At 35.4% G+C, this 15201-nt stretch overlaps 2 long non-coding RNA genes across 2 annotated transcripts; one reads left to right on the forward strand and one right to left on the reverse strand.

Annotated features, from left to right (window-relative positions):
- The first annotated feature begins 6818 nt into the window (after positions 1 to 6818).
- LOC139430758 (uncharacterized) lies at positions 6819 to 7239 on the forward strand. The gene is made up of 2 exons (XR_011641141.1): positions 6819 to 6941; positions 6997 to 7239. It is a non-coding gene; the product is annotated as an uncharacterized lncRNA (long non-coding RNA).
- On the reverse strand, positions 7222 to 8196 carry LOC111415271 (uncharacterized). Its single transcript, XR_002706367.2, has 3 exons — positions 7750 to 8196; positions 7569 to 7689; positions 7222 to 7447 (listed from the first exon to the last, which is right to left on the reverse strand). It is a non-coding gene; the product is annotated as an uncharacterized lncRNA (long non-coding RNA).
- Positions 8197 to 15201: the final 7005 nt, after the last annotated feature.

Genomic DNA, 15201 nt, shown 5'->3' on the forward strand with positions numbered 1-15201 from the left:
GAGCTAACATAAAAAAGGCTCGTGAAATAGTTAGCAGCAAGTACGATTACATTACTAATTATGGTTGTATTTGCCACGGTCTAAACCTTCTGGTTGAAGACTTCTTGAAATTAGACCATTTTTAAAATTTTAAAAAGAACAATTTCAATTGTATCTGAGCTGAAAAATTCGCAGATTTTACATGCAACGTTTGAAAAAATCCAGTTGGACAAAACGGGGCGATACATCTCTTTAAAATTGCCGGTGAAAACAAGATGGGTTCCTTTGTTTGTTGTCTAAAAAGCTTTTTGGACACTAAACATTCATTAAAAAGTTTAGCAGTTGATGATAGCCCAGATATTTCTGATGTTCCTTCATCAAATACTCAAGTACATACATCAAGTAAGACTTCTTCTTCAAAACGAATTTTGGTTACAAATAGAAGCAACTTATGACTTGTTCCAGCCAATCACTAAGTGGATAACGATTTTTGAAGCTAACGGGCTAACAATCTCAAAAGAGTTTATCTGCTTTTTTGAAATAAGATCTATATTATGTGACAAAGTATCAAATTTATCTATTACTATGTTGGAATACCAGAAAATGTGTTCAATTCTTGAAAAACGACAAAATAAATGTTTAAAACCCGTTCATCTTGCTGCTTACCTATTAGAATCAAATCAACGCGGCAACAATTTAACTGAAGATGAAAATTTAATTGCAACGGAGTTCGTCTATGAAACTGCAAGGCGTCATCCAAAGTATTCTTCACAAGTAGATCTTATTATAGAAGCACTCGCACTGTACAAAATTAGAGGTAATAATTTTGCTAAGGAATTCGTTATTTCCAGCGAAAAATGTATGTCTGGACCTGTTTGGTGGGCAGGAATTTGCTCCAGTTCTAAAATAAGTAGGTTGGCTGTAGACATTTTAAATTTACCATCGTCAACAGTCGCAACCGAAAGAACCTTTAGTACTTACGGATTTATTCATCGGCAAAGAAGAAACAGACTTACCGTGAAGAGGGCCGGAAAACTAACTTATATTGCCCATAATTATAATTTACTAAATGAAGACGATCATTCAAAAATAGTAGAAGCTACTGAAGAAGAAATAGAAAAAGAAGATATTCGTTTCGAAGTTATAGACTTTACTTAATTAACGAAAGAGAAAGAAGATTCAGATGACAAGGTTGGGGATGATGAGGATGATGAGGATGATTTACCATTATCCACTCTATTACATAGTCCATTGCGACTCTGACTAGTTTAAAAAACGTTCTTGTTGTTTTTCGTAATGTTTTTACAGTTGTGAAATAAAAAAAACTTGTATTACTTAAAAAGCTGTTTTTTACAAATTACCAATGTTACCGTAATATTACGTAACATTACCGGTAATATTACCGATTTTTAAATTACCGGTAATTTTACATCACTAGTTGCACCGAATTATCCTGTTTTAATAAAAATAAAACATTTATCATCGTAAAGAGAAAAAAAGCTCTATCAAATGAGCATAACGAAAGGGTACATTGTCATTTAAAAAACTTAAAGTGTTATTCGTTGCTTGTTTGTTTTCTGAAATAAAAACAATTGAATGATTTCTTATTATCGCAAATAAAATATTAAACAACTTTTGTATAAAATGTTTTTTTATGAAGTTGATATTTACCAAGATATATACTATATTCCATACATAATGGGCACCTGTATGAGGAATAAGTCCTCTAGTCTTACCAATTATCATTGTAGAATATAAAGTGTAATAAAACAAAAACGTAAAAGAAAGATGAAAAATTCGACAAAAAGTAAAAATTAAATTTCAAAGGTTAAATGTCATTCTTGCGTGAAGCGCTAAGAACGACCACTGAGGTGAAGATGAAGGTTGAACTTGAATGTAAGAAAATTGGAGGGGTGAGAAACGTGAAAAATAAGGAAACTATATAAGAAATATGAATTTAAATGAATTTAATAAATTGTCTGTAATTATTTATCTCTGTGTTGTCATTCATTATTAATACAGCATGAAGTATCATCGACCAACAACGTGAACAGCAATAGAAAAAATTTTATTCGGATTTTCGGTCAGCAGGAATTAAAAGTAAAACAACTTTTTAAAATCGCTAATATTTCGATTGTTAAAATTACAATCTTCTTCAGAGCATTTTATTGCTAAAAGATATTATAAGAAAAAACATAAGTCAAGCCACCATATTTAAAAAAAAAACAAAAATTTAACTTACTTGTAATTCGAAGTGGCGTAAAATCTCGGAAAACGTCAAAAATGAATTGATCAAAAACATTATTAAAATTTAAAATTCAAAATACACATTAAAATTGAAAAATGAAATATCAAAAAGTTATTAATAAAACGTGGAACAAATAGACGCAAAATGCACGACTGTCAAATGTAAAAAGGGAAAACCCATTTTTGGAGCGAGAACACGATTCCCAAAACTTTTAAGATATACAGGCTGTTTCAAATTCGATGTCCGAATAGGCTAACTCGGAAACTATAAAAGTTAGAAAAAAAGTAGCATGATCTCATTTTTTGAGAAACTACTAATGCCGAAAGCCTCACACCGCTATCGTCTTTTGTTTTTCTCCTAGAGGCAAAAATTGAAAATATTATAAAACCAACAAGTGCAATTATCTTGGTTATTATTATTAGGTGGAGTATTATAACTCAGACATTATATGGACATGAGACTCCGGTAAAATAGGTTTTATGAATTCAAAATGTTTTTTATTATTATTGGTATTAAATTGTTTATGACTGTTATGTCTATTTCTTACAGTATGAAAATTATTTAGTTTATCCTTTGCCAATCTTTCCAGTTTTTGTTGTTTTGTTTTCTTACTTTTCATTGTGTGGTAGAGTACTTCTTCATTGAATCTTCGGGTTATTTCATCAAATTCTATTGGATGTAGGGTTGTTGATAATTTTCTGTGTATACATTTTAGGAGTGATTCTTGCTGGGAAAGTCTTTTATATTGTATTTTGATGTTCTTCTTTATCAATGTACGCTCAATGTCCTCCTGTTGATTCTTAAATATTTTTGGCACCTTGATTTTGAATACTTTCGGTGTGACGTTATGATGAATGGCTGCATGTAGGAAATTAATGGTGTCTTTGGTGTTCTCTCGTGTTTTCATGGCACTTCTCATAGTTCGAATCCAAACGGATAACTCCGCATTAAGCAATTTGGAAATTTGTGATTCAATGTTCATCGTAAAAATTATCAATTAAAAGCCAGTTATTTACGATGATAAATGATTTATTTTTATTAAAACAGGATAATTCGGTGCAACAATGTTTTACCTGATAATCCATCCTTTATCAAGCACAACTATAAGAGGTAGCAGAGAGAAAAAATGTTACAATTAGTAAAAATAATATAATTAGTAAAAAATATTACAATTAATAAACAGGAAAAAAAAACAGGAAAAAGAAACATGACCCATTTTGTAAATTTTAGTAAATTAAGAGAAATATTTACCGTCAACGAGAGTGCCACAGATCAAGAGAGAATATTATCGTATGGAACATTGGATGTTTTCGGATTAATTTCACCACAATAGGAAATAGTACTTGAAAGGTGACATCCTCCATGTTTAAAATAGAAGTGATGTGTTTTAGCGGTGTGAAAACAGCACGCCAAACATAGCACTCCATTTCAACGAGATCACTCGGTATACTGTGAAGTCGGTTTCACACACTCCAATTTGTAAACAACAAAACTACAGAAAATTCGACGATTATATTGATTCCAAAGATCGATCAATTTGAAACACAGCAATAAATACAATTGAAAAATTAGCGTAAATAAATTGTATTGCTCCGATTTCGTAAAGGTTGTCTTACCCTTATATTAAAAATTATAGCCCTGTATTAACGACGGCAGTCCCCAAAGATCTGATAGTTGCTAAATATACCGAAACATACCACCTGTCGAATAGCGTGGCCAGATTTACTTGCTCTGACTTCCTAAGGGCTCTTTTATTCACCCCCATATTAAAAAAAATCGCCCTGTGTTAACGATGGCAGTCCCCAAAGATCTGATAATTGCTAAATATATCGAAACATACCACCTGTCGAATACCGTGGCCAGATTTACACGCTCTGAGTTCCTAAGGGCTCTTTTAATTACCCCCATATTAAAAAAATTCGCCCTGTGTTAAGGACGGCAGTCCCAAAAAATCTAATAGTGGCTAAATATACTAAAACATCCCACGTTTTTATACTTTATATTTTTATGCTGAGCATTATTGCTATTCGTTGCTAACACAAATATATTTCATGATACCTAGCGTTTATTAAGCTTTGTATTGTTGCCAAATATAACCAATTATTTTAATTATTACAGTTCGCAAAATTCCTGATATTGTATAAGTAGAGTCTTATCTTTATAAGTTAATTTTCGTATGATAACTAAAAATAAAAGTCAAGATAAAAGTTTACAATGTATATATTTTTAAATGTAAAATTATAAAAAAACGTTTCAATGAATGTATAAAATAAAATGCATTCTACAGGGAAATCTAAGTTAAATAACTAAAAAAATTTGAAACAAATATCAACGGCAGATATAAAGTTGGTAAACTTAAACCTACTGTCATCAAAATAAACAGCAATTTCTGTAATACAGTCGTCCACACCAAGATCCGGAATTACAATACGGCTATAAAAGATCCTTAACAATAGAAGAGGCAATAGTTTTATGATGGTGTACATAAACAAGTCATAAATAAAGAGGTATCTTTTGGGTTCACACAAATCAGGCACGGCATAAGCAACTTTTTTGTAATGTCACACATTTTATTATTCATTAGAAGAATCAGACAGTAATGAAGAAGTCCTTTCCGATAGTGATGAAGTTAGAGCAAGTAAATCTGGCCACGCTATTCGACAGGTGGATGTTTTGATATATTTAGCAACTATCAGATCTTTGGGGACTGCCGTCGTTAACACAGGGCGATTTTTTTTAATATGGGGGTGAATAAAAGAGCCCTTAGGAAGTTAAGCAAGTAAATCTGGCCACGCTATTCGACAGAGGCGATGTTTTAGTGAATTTAGCAACAATCAGATTTTTGGGGACTGCCGTCGTTAACACTGGGCGATTTTTTTTTAATATGGGGGTGAATAAAAGAGCCCTTAGGAAGTTAGAGCAAGTAAATCTGGCCACGCTATTCGATAGAGGCGATGTTTTAGTGTATTTAGCAACAATCAGATTTTTGGGGACTGCCGTCGTTAACACAGGGCGAATTTGTATAATATGGGGGTGAATAAAAGAGCACTTAGGAAGTCAGAGCAAGTAAATCTGACCCCGCTATTCGACAGGCGGGATGTTTCGGTATATTTAGCAACTATCAGATCTTTGGGGACTGCCGTCGTTAATACAGAGCGAATTTTTTTAATATGGGGGTGAATTAAAGGAGCCCTTAGGAAGTCAGAGCAAGTAAATCTGGCCACGCTATTCGACAGGGGCGATGTTTAGGTATATTTAGCAACTATCGGATTTTTGGGGACTGCCGTCGTTACCACAGGGCGATTTTTTTTAATATCGATGTGAATAAAAGAGCCCTTAGGAAGTCAGAGCAAGTAAATATGGCCGCTCTATTCGACAGCTGGGATGTTTTGGTATATTTAGCAACTATCAGATCTTTGGGGCTGCCGCCGTTAACACAGGGCTATAACTTTTAATATGAGGGTAAGACAGCCTTTACGAAATCGGAGCAAGACAATTTATTTACGCTAATTTTTCAATTGTATTCAATGCTCTGTTTCAAATTGATCGACTCTTTGGAATCAATATAATAGTCGAATTTTCTGTAGTTTTGTTCTTTACAATTTGGCGAGTGTAAAACCGACCTCACTGTATACCGGGTGATCTCGCTGAAATGGCGTGCTATGTTTGGCGTGCTGTTTTCACACCGATATGTTTTTGAATTCTGGCTATAAACCTGTTACAGTTAGGGTCCTTCCAAAATATTTATAACTGCATTTGCCAAGCCTGCCTTTACACCTGCTTTCAAAATTGACCAAGCGTGTTCAATTAGCTTTAGCATTGCACTGTAAGGACTTAGCTTTACAAGTTTATGATGAAGAAATTGTTGTTCTTCAAACACTTGTTCAAAACCACAATGGCAAGGAGCATTATCAATGACGAAAGCCACTGAACATTACCTATCTTGAGGTGTCCTTAAGCGTTGCCTAATAAACACATTAGCCTTTTTTCTTTTAAATGACCCCTCTTTAATTCATGATAAATCAATACGAAGCTACTGATACATCAGATAAGATGTCTTATATCTCTAAACAATCTCATTTCATAAAATTAACGGTTACGGAGGAACAATAATTTTTTCTTAACGTTACTTCTAACAGACGTCAATTTCAAGACGAGAATTTGAACAATTTTTATCTCAGAAACTATTCAACCGGGAATCTTAAAATTTGGTATAAGCGAACCTCAAACATTTCCTTATAACCTCAAAAAAATTCATTTCTCAAATCCCAACCGTTTTAGAAAACACAATCTTTTTCGTTAACCGCTCTCAACGTTTCACACCACATTTACGTAGTTTTTCATAAGATATTTAATTTTAAATCCTTTTGAAGCTTAATGAGTACACATTCCTTAAAACTAAAGGATCGTTATCGCTCTGAAAGTAAAAAGTTAATTACTTCAAAAATGTATTTTTCCATTTCTTTAGTTATTTTTCACTTAAAAAAAGATGTCTTTTTAAGTGTTTTTTTCAAACAATTTATAAGTTATTTCCTCTATGTATAAATTCAAAAACTTTAAAGTGCTTTTTGCGCCTATCTTCGTAACTTAAAAAAACTTGGAAAACCACATTAAACTTGGTAGTATAATGAGTGACAAAGATATTTTAGAAAAAATTAAAGCTTTTCTTGAAAATCAAGATATTCATCAAAACATAACCTCAAATAATTTACAGGTAACTTTCAGTTATAAGAGAACATACTTAAATGCTTAAAATAAAATTGTTTTAGATGGTTGAAAACACAACTCATAGACCAGACTTTACCATTAATAACCAAAATATTGATGATATTGTACAAAATATGTTAACGACTTTTATGCAAGAATTAAACCATATTAAACAGGATTTTGAGAATAAAATGGAAAAAATGATGCTGGAGTTAATATCTAAAACTGAGTATGGAAAAATTCAAAACGATAAATAAAATTGATTTAATTTGAATAAATCAATAAAATACTAAACTAATAACTTTTATTTGATTATAATTTTAAACAATTTTAACGCCATTACAAGATGTATCGAATTATAATTAAAAAGCGTCTCTTTACAACGTTTTAAATCTGGCACCGAATCCATTGTTGTACTTGTGTTTCTAACCCAAAATTGCAATTCATTGTTTGCTAAACCAAGTACTCCGTAATTATTACAATCCAATGATACAATATGAAGAATACTACTTCCTAAAATTATTAAAAATGATTCAATTTCTTTTAATTTTAATCAATTTATCATTAGTATTTATGTAATGAACCATATTTGGATCTCTATCACCGGTTATTGTTATTTTAAACACTTTTTCACCTGGTTTTTTAATAAAATCAACGGCTTTAAGTCTCGAAGGTCCAATTTGAGTTATTTTACTTGTTACGCAGCAATCGTCGCATTTCAATGAAGAGGCAGATAAGTACCAAGTATTCCAACACTAAATAATAAAAAATTATTATAAAGAATGGAAATGACGACTTTCTTAAATTTATTATACCTTGGCATTAATATATTGAGCTAAAGCTGGTAAAGGTGTTGTGCAATCCTCGGGAAAAGAACATTGCACTAAACCAATAACAAATAAAATTGTTGTTCAAATCTGTTTAAACCACATTTTGTTATAAATGTTTAATCGGACTGATTAAAAGATTTAATTTCAATTTCTTTTAAAGCTGCTTGAGGTTTTAATTAGGAGAATTCTTTAAAAACAAAAACGGTTCGTTATTGTTTTTAAAAACAATAAAAAGCATACTTTCCGTTATTTTTAGTAATTTTTTAGTGATATAACACCAAACAACGTATACAAACATTCATCGTATCGTTTCCACAATGTCCGTTTTTTAAATGTGAGTTTTATGAAGCTGTTAAACAAAATTCTGGGTATGCTCTGATTGTAAAAACGAAGGAGATGGAAAATATTCTGAAGATGCCAATGAATCGTTCGAGCTCCTTGAGCACACATTTTCCTGAATCAAAAGTCTGTCCTAATGCAGACGCACATCCCAAAGTGATGGATATCATCCGGATATCAAGCCCTTAGAAACACCTGGAAGGGGTGGAATTCTGCCTATCTTTCCGGAAAAAGGTATAGAAGACCAACTCCCAGTAATAATATAAGCTTCCACATTTGGGACCTAAAGCTATAGGTCCCAAAGGTGGAAGGCATTCAAACGCCGATCCCTAGGCATAAAGGCCAATTGGCCTAACTTCCTTTCTCCTCAAAGGGTCGGAAAAGGTACTCGACCAATACCTTTGGAGTGGAGTGTCTGTTGACCAAGCAAACATGCTTATCAGAAAGCAAAATGAACAATTATTGCCCTTCGTGCTTTGACGAGCAATTAAGAGGAGACAATTGTAACCAAAGAGATAGTCCTATGTGCATTCACAGATATAGAGGGAGCTTTTGATAACACCTCTTATGAATCCATAGTGAAAGCTCTAAGCGTAAAAGGTATGTTTCGTCCGTCGACGAGTAATTGGTGTATAGCTATGCTGAGAAGTCTGCAGATCACAGGTAATTTGGGTGCCGAATCGCTGACTATTCAGGCACTTAAAGAATGCCCCAAAGGGTGAGTGCTTTCGCGTCTCCTATGGTTCCTAGTACTTGACGACTTGTTGAACAGCCTAACTGAGAATGGATACAGGATTCAGGGACATGCAAACGATCTGGTAATCACAATACGAGGTAAATATGATACAATCATAACACAACAAAGTAGAAATAGTCCCATTCACTCAGAGAAGGAAGCAACAACTGAGAGCACCCTCTATTGAGAATCATTATGGTTAACCGGATCTGCCGCAGTTTCTTTGTAAGGGTCTTCAACCACGAACTGCTCGCTGGGCCTATGTTGCAATAATTAAACCCATGATCGCCTATGCTTCATTGGTTTGGTAGTAAAAAACAAATCACAAAATGGTGCAACAATAAGTGGCGTAAAAATCCAGCGGCTTACATGTTTTAATATAATGGGTGCAATGAGACCTTGTCCGACGACTGCTCTTGAAGCCCTACGCGGTCTCATACCAGTTCATTTGTATATACTCCTACAAAAGAAAGCAGTTTTGAGTGCCTTATCACTGAAGACATGTTCTTTATTCAAGCTGATGCAGGGTAACCTCAATCGTCAGGGACCCATGTCTAAATCACTTGATTCAAATTAAACCGAATCATATACCGACAGAATATAATTTCGATCGGCCATATAAGGTCATGTTTAGAAGCAGGGAAGAATGAACGAAGGGTGAGCCTCAAATCAAAAGAGGAGTGAAATTTAATGTAGAAAATGACAAATGACTGATTTTGTACTTTTTTATTGGTTTTATTATTATATAAAATCTGCTTTACATGTTTCGACCATCGGTCATCTTCAGAAGCGCTACAAAGTGGACGAATTGTAAAAGTTAGTTACAAAATTATGATTCAAATTAATTTACTCGTCATTAATAAAAATTGGTGTTAAAAAATAACGATGTATTTCAAACATGTTGCAAGTTCACACAACAAATAAAACTTTTCATGTAGAAAATATAAATGTAAAATGTATAATTTAAAATTTAAAAATGTAACACGTTAAAATAAAATATGTTACGGACGTTACAACATGATGTTACAAAATAAAATGGATGAAGAGCAAGATATAACCTTTTTTTTTGTTGTTTGTTTGAAAACCAGAACACCAAAATATTAAATGCGCATGTGTTTAATATATACGAAAAATACTATATGGGACGTTCAGAAAAATTATTATTATCATTAATAGAGCTTGTAAGTATTGAATAATACTTGCGGGTTCGCCATCCGCGACCGCCACCAATATTCACTCTTGGGGGCAGGCTCGCACGACAGCGTCCATTTCCCTTTTTTGGTCTTCAGGGTCGTGGCAATAAAGGTATATATTTTGTCCCACGCTTCTTCACTGTTCATCATCAGTGTGACGATGGTTTATGGTGCTATGGGGCCAATCCTTCTCTTAATTCCTCCCATTTTACGCAGCGGAAAAAGTGTGTTCGTCGTCGTTGGTAGCCGAGTCCGAATAGGGCCACTTCTTATGGTATATAGGAACTTATTGAAGTACCCATGGCCGGAGAAGAATTGGGTAAGAAAGTAGTTAACCTCCCTGTAGCTTCTCTCTTTCCATGATGCGATGTCAGATATTAAGGGTGCTGTCCATCGTCCCCTCGCCTCTCGATTCCATCTATGTTGCCACTCTTGATACGTTCAGGTCTCTTTCCTGTGTTTCTCCCTTTGAGGACGAGTTGTGTCTTCTTTCCAGAGCCATGGGGACTATCGAGATTACGCCGGCCATCACGAGAACTGCTGGGCCAGACACCGTTTGTCGTAGTTCTAACAGAATGTCGATCCATCTCGCCGAGTTAAATGCATTTCTAATATCAAGGGTTACCAGAGCGACAATAGATCTGAAATAACCATTTATGCGCTGCGTCTCCTGGAATGTGTTGAGAATATCGCATATTGTATCGACGGTAGATCGGCCAAGCCGGAAACCGTACTGCCTCTCGGAGATTCCGCCTGCTCTTTCAATACTTTTCTGTAATCGTATTCTAATAAGCTTTTCGATGAGTTCTCAAACGGTGTCTAACATGCATAATAGGCGGTACGTTGGTAATCGCGTATCGCCGTCGACGATTGAATAAGACGTCGACGATTGAAGCCATCGTCGCGACATCAAGCTCTGTAAAAGCAGAAATATGGCCTAGTTTCCTCATTACAATTCTGTATCCGAGGCCCGAGTGGTCGGGATTTATATTACTCCGGACTTCCTTCCCCTTCATACCTTTTCTTTTTGCTATGGTTATGCAGTTTCATTTTGAGCATTTCCTGAATCACGCCTGTTGATCCTAGTCAGTTTTCTTCGGCATTTATTGCACTTTTTCTTTAGCTCGGAAATTTCGGGAGAAACGTCGTTTTCTTAATGGTTTTGGTATATTTCTTACGAGGCATGCTGCCCTCGCACGCGCGCTCTACGAGCGCCATCGTTTCTCGCACCACAGAATTACCACGGATTTCAAGGTTCATGATGCCTGCCTTACCATCATCGATGGTAGCAATAAAGGCTTCTACGTTCAGTTTAGTGCCATTTCATTGCGTAGTACTGTTATTTCATTCGTTGTTGATTTCGTTCTTGAGCCTCCACGATATCATAACTGATGTACTGGCCATTCCCTCTGTATTCCTCCAGTACCCTCCAGTTTCGAACGCGACCAGCAAAATTTCCAGACGCCATAGTGACGTCCGGGATCGTCTACTTTACGAAAGGTAGAGATATGGCCAGTATTCATAACTGTCAGCTCAGTTCTGGCGGCAAATTCCAGTATCCTGCGACCTCGTGAGTCAGTATTTCCCATGCCCCACTCGATAGCCCTGGCGTTCAGGTCTCCTGCAAGTAATAATTGCAAGTGTTCTGGTTTTTGAACAAACAACAAAAAAAAAAGGTTATATCTTGCTCTTCATTCATTTTATTTTGTAACTGCATGTTGTAACGTCCGTAACATATTTTATCTTGACTTATTAATTTTAACGTGTTATATTTTGAAATTTTAAATTATATATTTTACATTTATATTTTATACATTGAAAGTTTATTTTTTTTTAACTTAAAAAATTATTTTTGTTGTTAAAATATCTTTATGATTAAACGGTTCGTTAACAATCAAACAAAATTTAGAGGTTATCTTCTTCTTCTTAAAACCAGTGGTAACCACTTGGTGTCTGGGCTTATATAGCTCTTTTACCACCAGTCACAATTTTTTTTTGTGTCAGTGTTTCTTCAAATTAGGTAGCCCTGTGGGGAGATAAAGTTCCAAAGATCAAAAACAACTCAAATAAAAAGAACTACCGGAAGGGGGAATGATCCTTCCTTACTACCTTAACCCACTAAACTACTTGTACTTCCTTAACGGTCATACATGCATTCATAAATAAAATCAAACAAAAATTCCTATCTTGCATAAAAAATAAAAAAGCATTCTCAAAACTCTAGCGTTATTGGTCGCCAAAAGTAAACTAACATTATATGGAGGAAAAATACCCTCTCTTCGCAACTTAACAAACATTCTACATTTATCCAACTCATACGTTTCACAGGCCAAAATAATGTGGTTAAGATCACAAAATTCTCCGCAACTGCAGTTTGGAGAATCCGCCATACCAATCCTATACAGATGTGCAGGAAACAAGCCATGTCTCACTCTCATGCGATTAATTGTAGATATCATGTGTTTAGATTCTGAAGGCAGTAGCTTATACCATGCCCCTTCTCTGACATCCCTTTTAATTAACCATAAGGCTCTGCCCTTGAATCTGCTACTATCATCCCAATCCCGCTGCCATAAATACAATACATCCCTCTTCAGTTCGAAGACAATGTCACTAACGTCTTTCCGTATCTGATACCATGGACCAGTCTCCCCCGCCGCCAGACCATCCGCCCTCTCATTCCCATCAATTCCCACATGGCCAGGAATCCAAGCCAACTCAATCTTCAGTTCTTCTACAGTACACTGCCAGCTAAGTTCTTTAACTTTGTTCACTAGATAATGTACCTTCGTCTTTCTTCCCATGGCCACCTCCAATGCACAGATCACACTCAACGAATCTGTGAATATATATTCAGAGATATATTCACAGATTCAGAAACAGGGTGTCCCCTGTTTCTTTTCATAGTCAATGGCCCACCATACAGCAAACAATTCTGCCACAAATATATTAGTATGGTCTGATAGTTGTCCCGAATGGGACAACTCCAAGTCGGGTGCATATACACCAAAACGAACTCGCCTGGTTCGATCCCTTGTCACCGAAGCATCTGTAAAAATAAACTTTGCACCCGGCCACGACGCCTGAACTTCCCGATCAAGTACAGCATTATAATTAAAGCCAACTGCAGGCAATGTTTGTCTAAGTTTAGCACACACTAAATCAGTTCTCACTTTGGGGGCATGAACATACACATCAAAATTTACTCTGAACATGTCCAACATATTAGTACGTCGCATATCTACCATTCTTGGTAACAGGGTTTCATATCTCTTTATAATCAGTGCCACTCTGCCATCTCTATGTAGTTGGCTCAAATTTTCCGTTAAATTTCCTACCGAACCAGTTCTACGCATAAGGTTTCTCACAACAACTTTATCCATTAACAGACGCAACCTTAAATCCAATGGCATAATATCCGCTTCAACCAATAGCGCATTGGTTGGTGTAGATCTAATTGCACCAGTAATAACCCTAGTTGCCTGGAGCTGAATAGCAGTTACCGCCTTAAACACCGGAACTGGGACAGGCAACATCAACCAAGTAACAAACTCCAGTCTAGACTGAATAAGTGCTTTATAGAGTAACGTAAAAACCATCGGACCACATCCCCTCTAGTTAATGAAAGACACCTCAGCAAATTAAGTGCCTTTTGACAGCTAGTTATAATATAGTTCACATGCTCCCTCCAAGACAACCTCACATTCAGATGTACACCCAGGTATACCGTGTTCACAGTCGTTGCGATATTTTCACCCCTTAGCCTATTTGGAGGAATGAGCTCAGGTCTTCTTCTGCGGCTAAAAAACATTGTCTTCGACTTACTAGGTGCCAGACTCAAATTACGCTCTTCGAGAAAACTCGCTGTCGCATTCAATGCATCGTTCATGATTTCAACTGCCAATTCAATGGAACCCCTCTCTTTCAACAGAACCACATCGTCTGCAAACACAACAGTTTTTATTTCACGCGCCTCATTAATAATACCAATGCCTCTGATGTAGTAGTTAAATAGTATCGGACTGAGAGAGCTTCCCTGGGGCAAGCCCCTGTATGAAGTTCTACCTCCTATCTTGCTGGGATCATGTTTGAGCTGATATATATTTCTGATTAAAACCTGAGGCAGAAGAGCAACAAGACAAGAAGGGCATCCATCTCGATTAAGCATTCTCAATAATAAGGTAATATTTACATTATCATAAGCTGACAAAATGTCAATAAAGACCTTGACCATAATATTTCCACGATAAAACGCCTTCTGGATGGACCCAATCACCGTGAAAAGGCAATGAGCCACCCCGTGGCTATGAAGTATTAGCCAACATAATAATACAATTATAAAATTAACTTTTGGCAGACTTTTTATTTTGCGTCTGTTATGTTTTGCTTCAAAAACAATTGTGTGCAAATATAAAAATAATAACAAATGAATTACAATTTTATGTTTTTAAATGGAGCTGCTGCCACAGCACGCTACATCCACTTCCCCTCCTATAAAGAAAGAACAGAAAGTCAAAACATTTAGTCAAAAAAAAATTTAAAATGTACTTTTTTAGTTTTATTAATTATTAAATTGTTGTATTCAGGAGAAACGTTTTCGTTCAGAAAGAAAGCCGATTTCAGCAAATCGAGGCTTACATTTATTTCTTTACTGTCTTTCAATACAACGAAAAATTTTGAAAATCTCTTCAACACTCTGAAGGGACCTTCGTACCTAGGAGACAACGTAGATTTAATTCCAGTAATTTTAACAAATACAAAGTTTGACCTGAATAATTCTTTGTGAACAAAAGGTTTTTGGCTGGAATGTATGGTTGACTGAACTGGTTTAATGTCAGCAAAGGATGATTTTAAACTTGATAATAATGGTTCAGTTTCAATTGATGGTTCGGTAGGTATGAAAAATTCTCCTGGTAATCTGAGTTGCTGACCATAAACCAATTCAGCGGATGAGCAACCTAAATCCTCCTTTAGGGATGACCTGAGACCTAGGAGAATCAAAGGCAAGTCATTGTTCCATCTAGTAGAATTACCTCGAGCAATAATCGCTTATTTCAAAGTACGGTGAAATCGTTCAATCATACCGTTACTTTGTGGGTGATAAGCAGATGTGTGTATTTGATGAGTACCTAAAAATAATTGGAATTTTGTATAGTGATTCGAATTGTC

This window comes from Onthophagus taurus, chromosome 7 (genome assembly GCF_036711975.1).
Source record: "Onthophagus taurus isolate NC chromosome 7, IU_Otau_3.0, whole genome shotgun sequence".
NCBI classification, from domain to species: domain Eukaryota; kingdom Metazoa; phylum Arthropoda; class Insecta; order Coleoptera; family Scarabaeidae; genus Onthophagus; species Onthophagus taurus.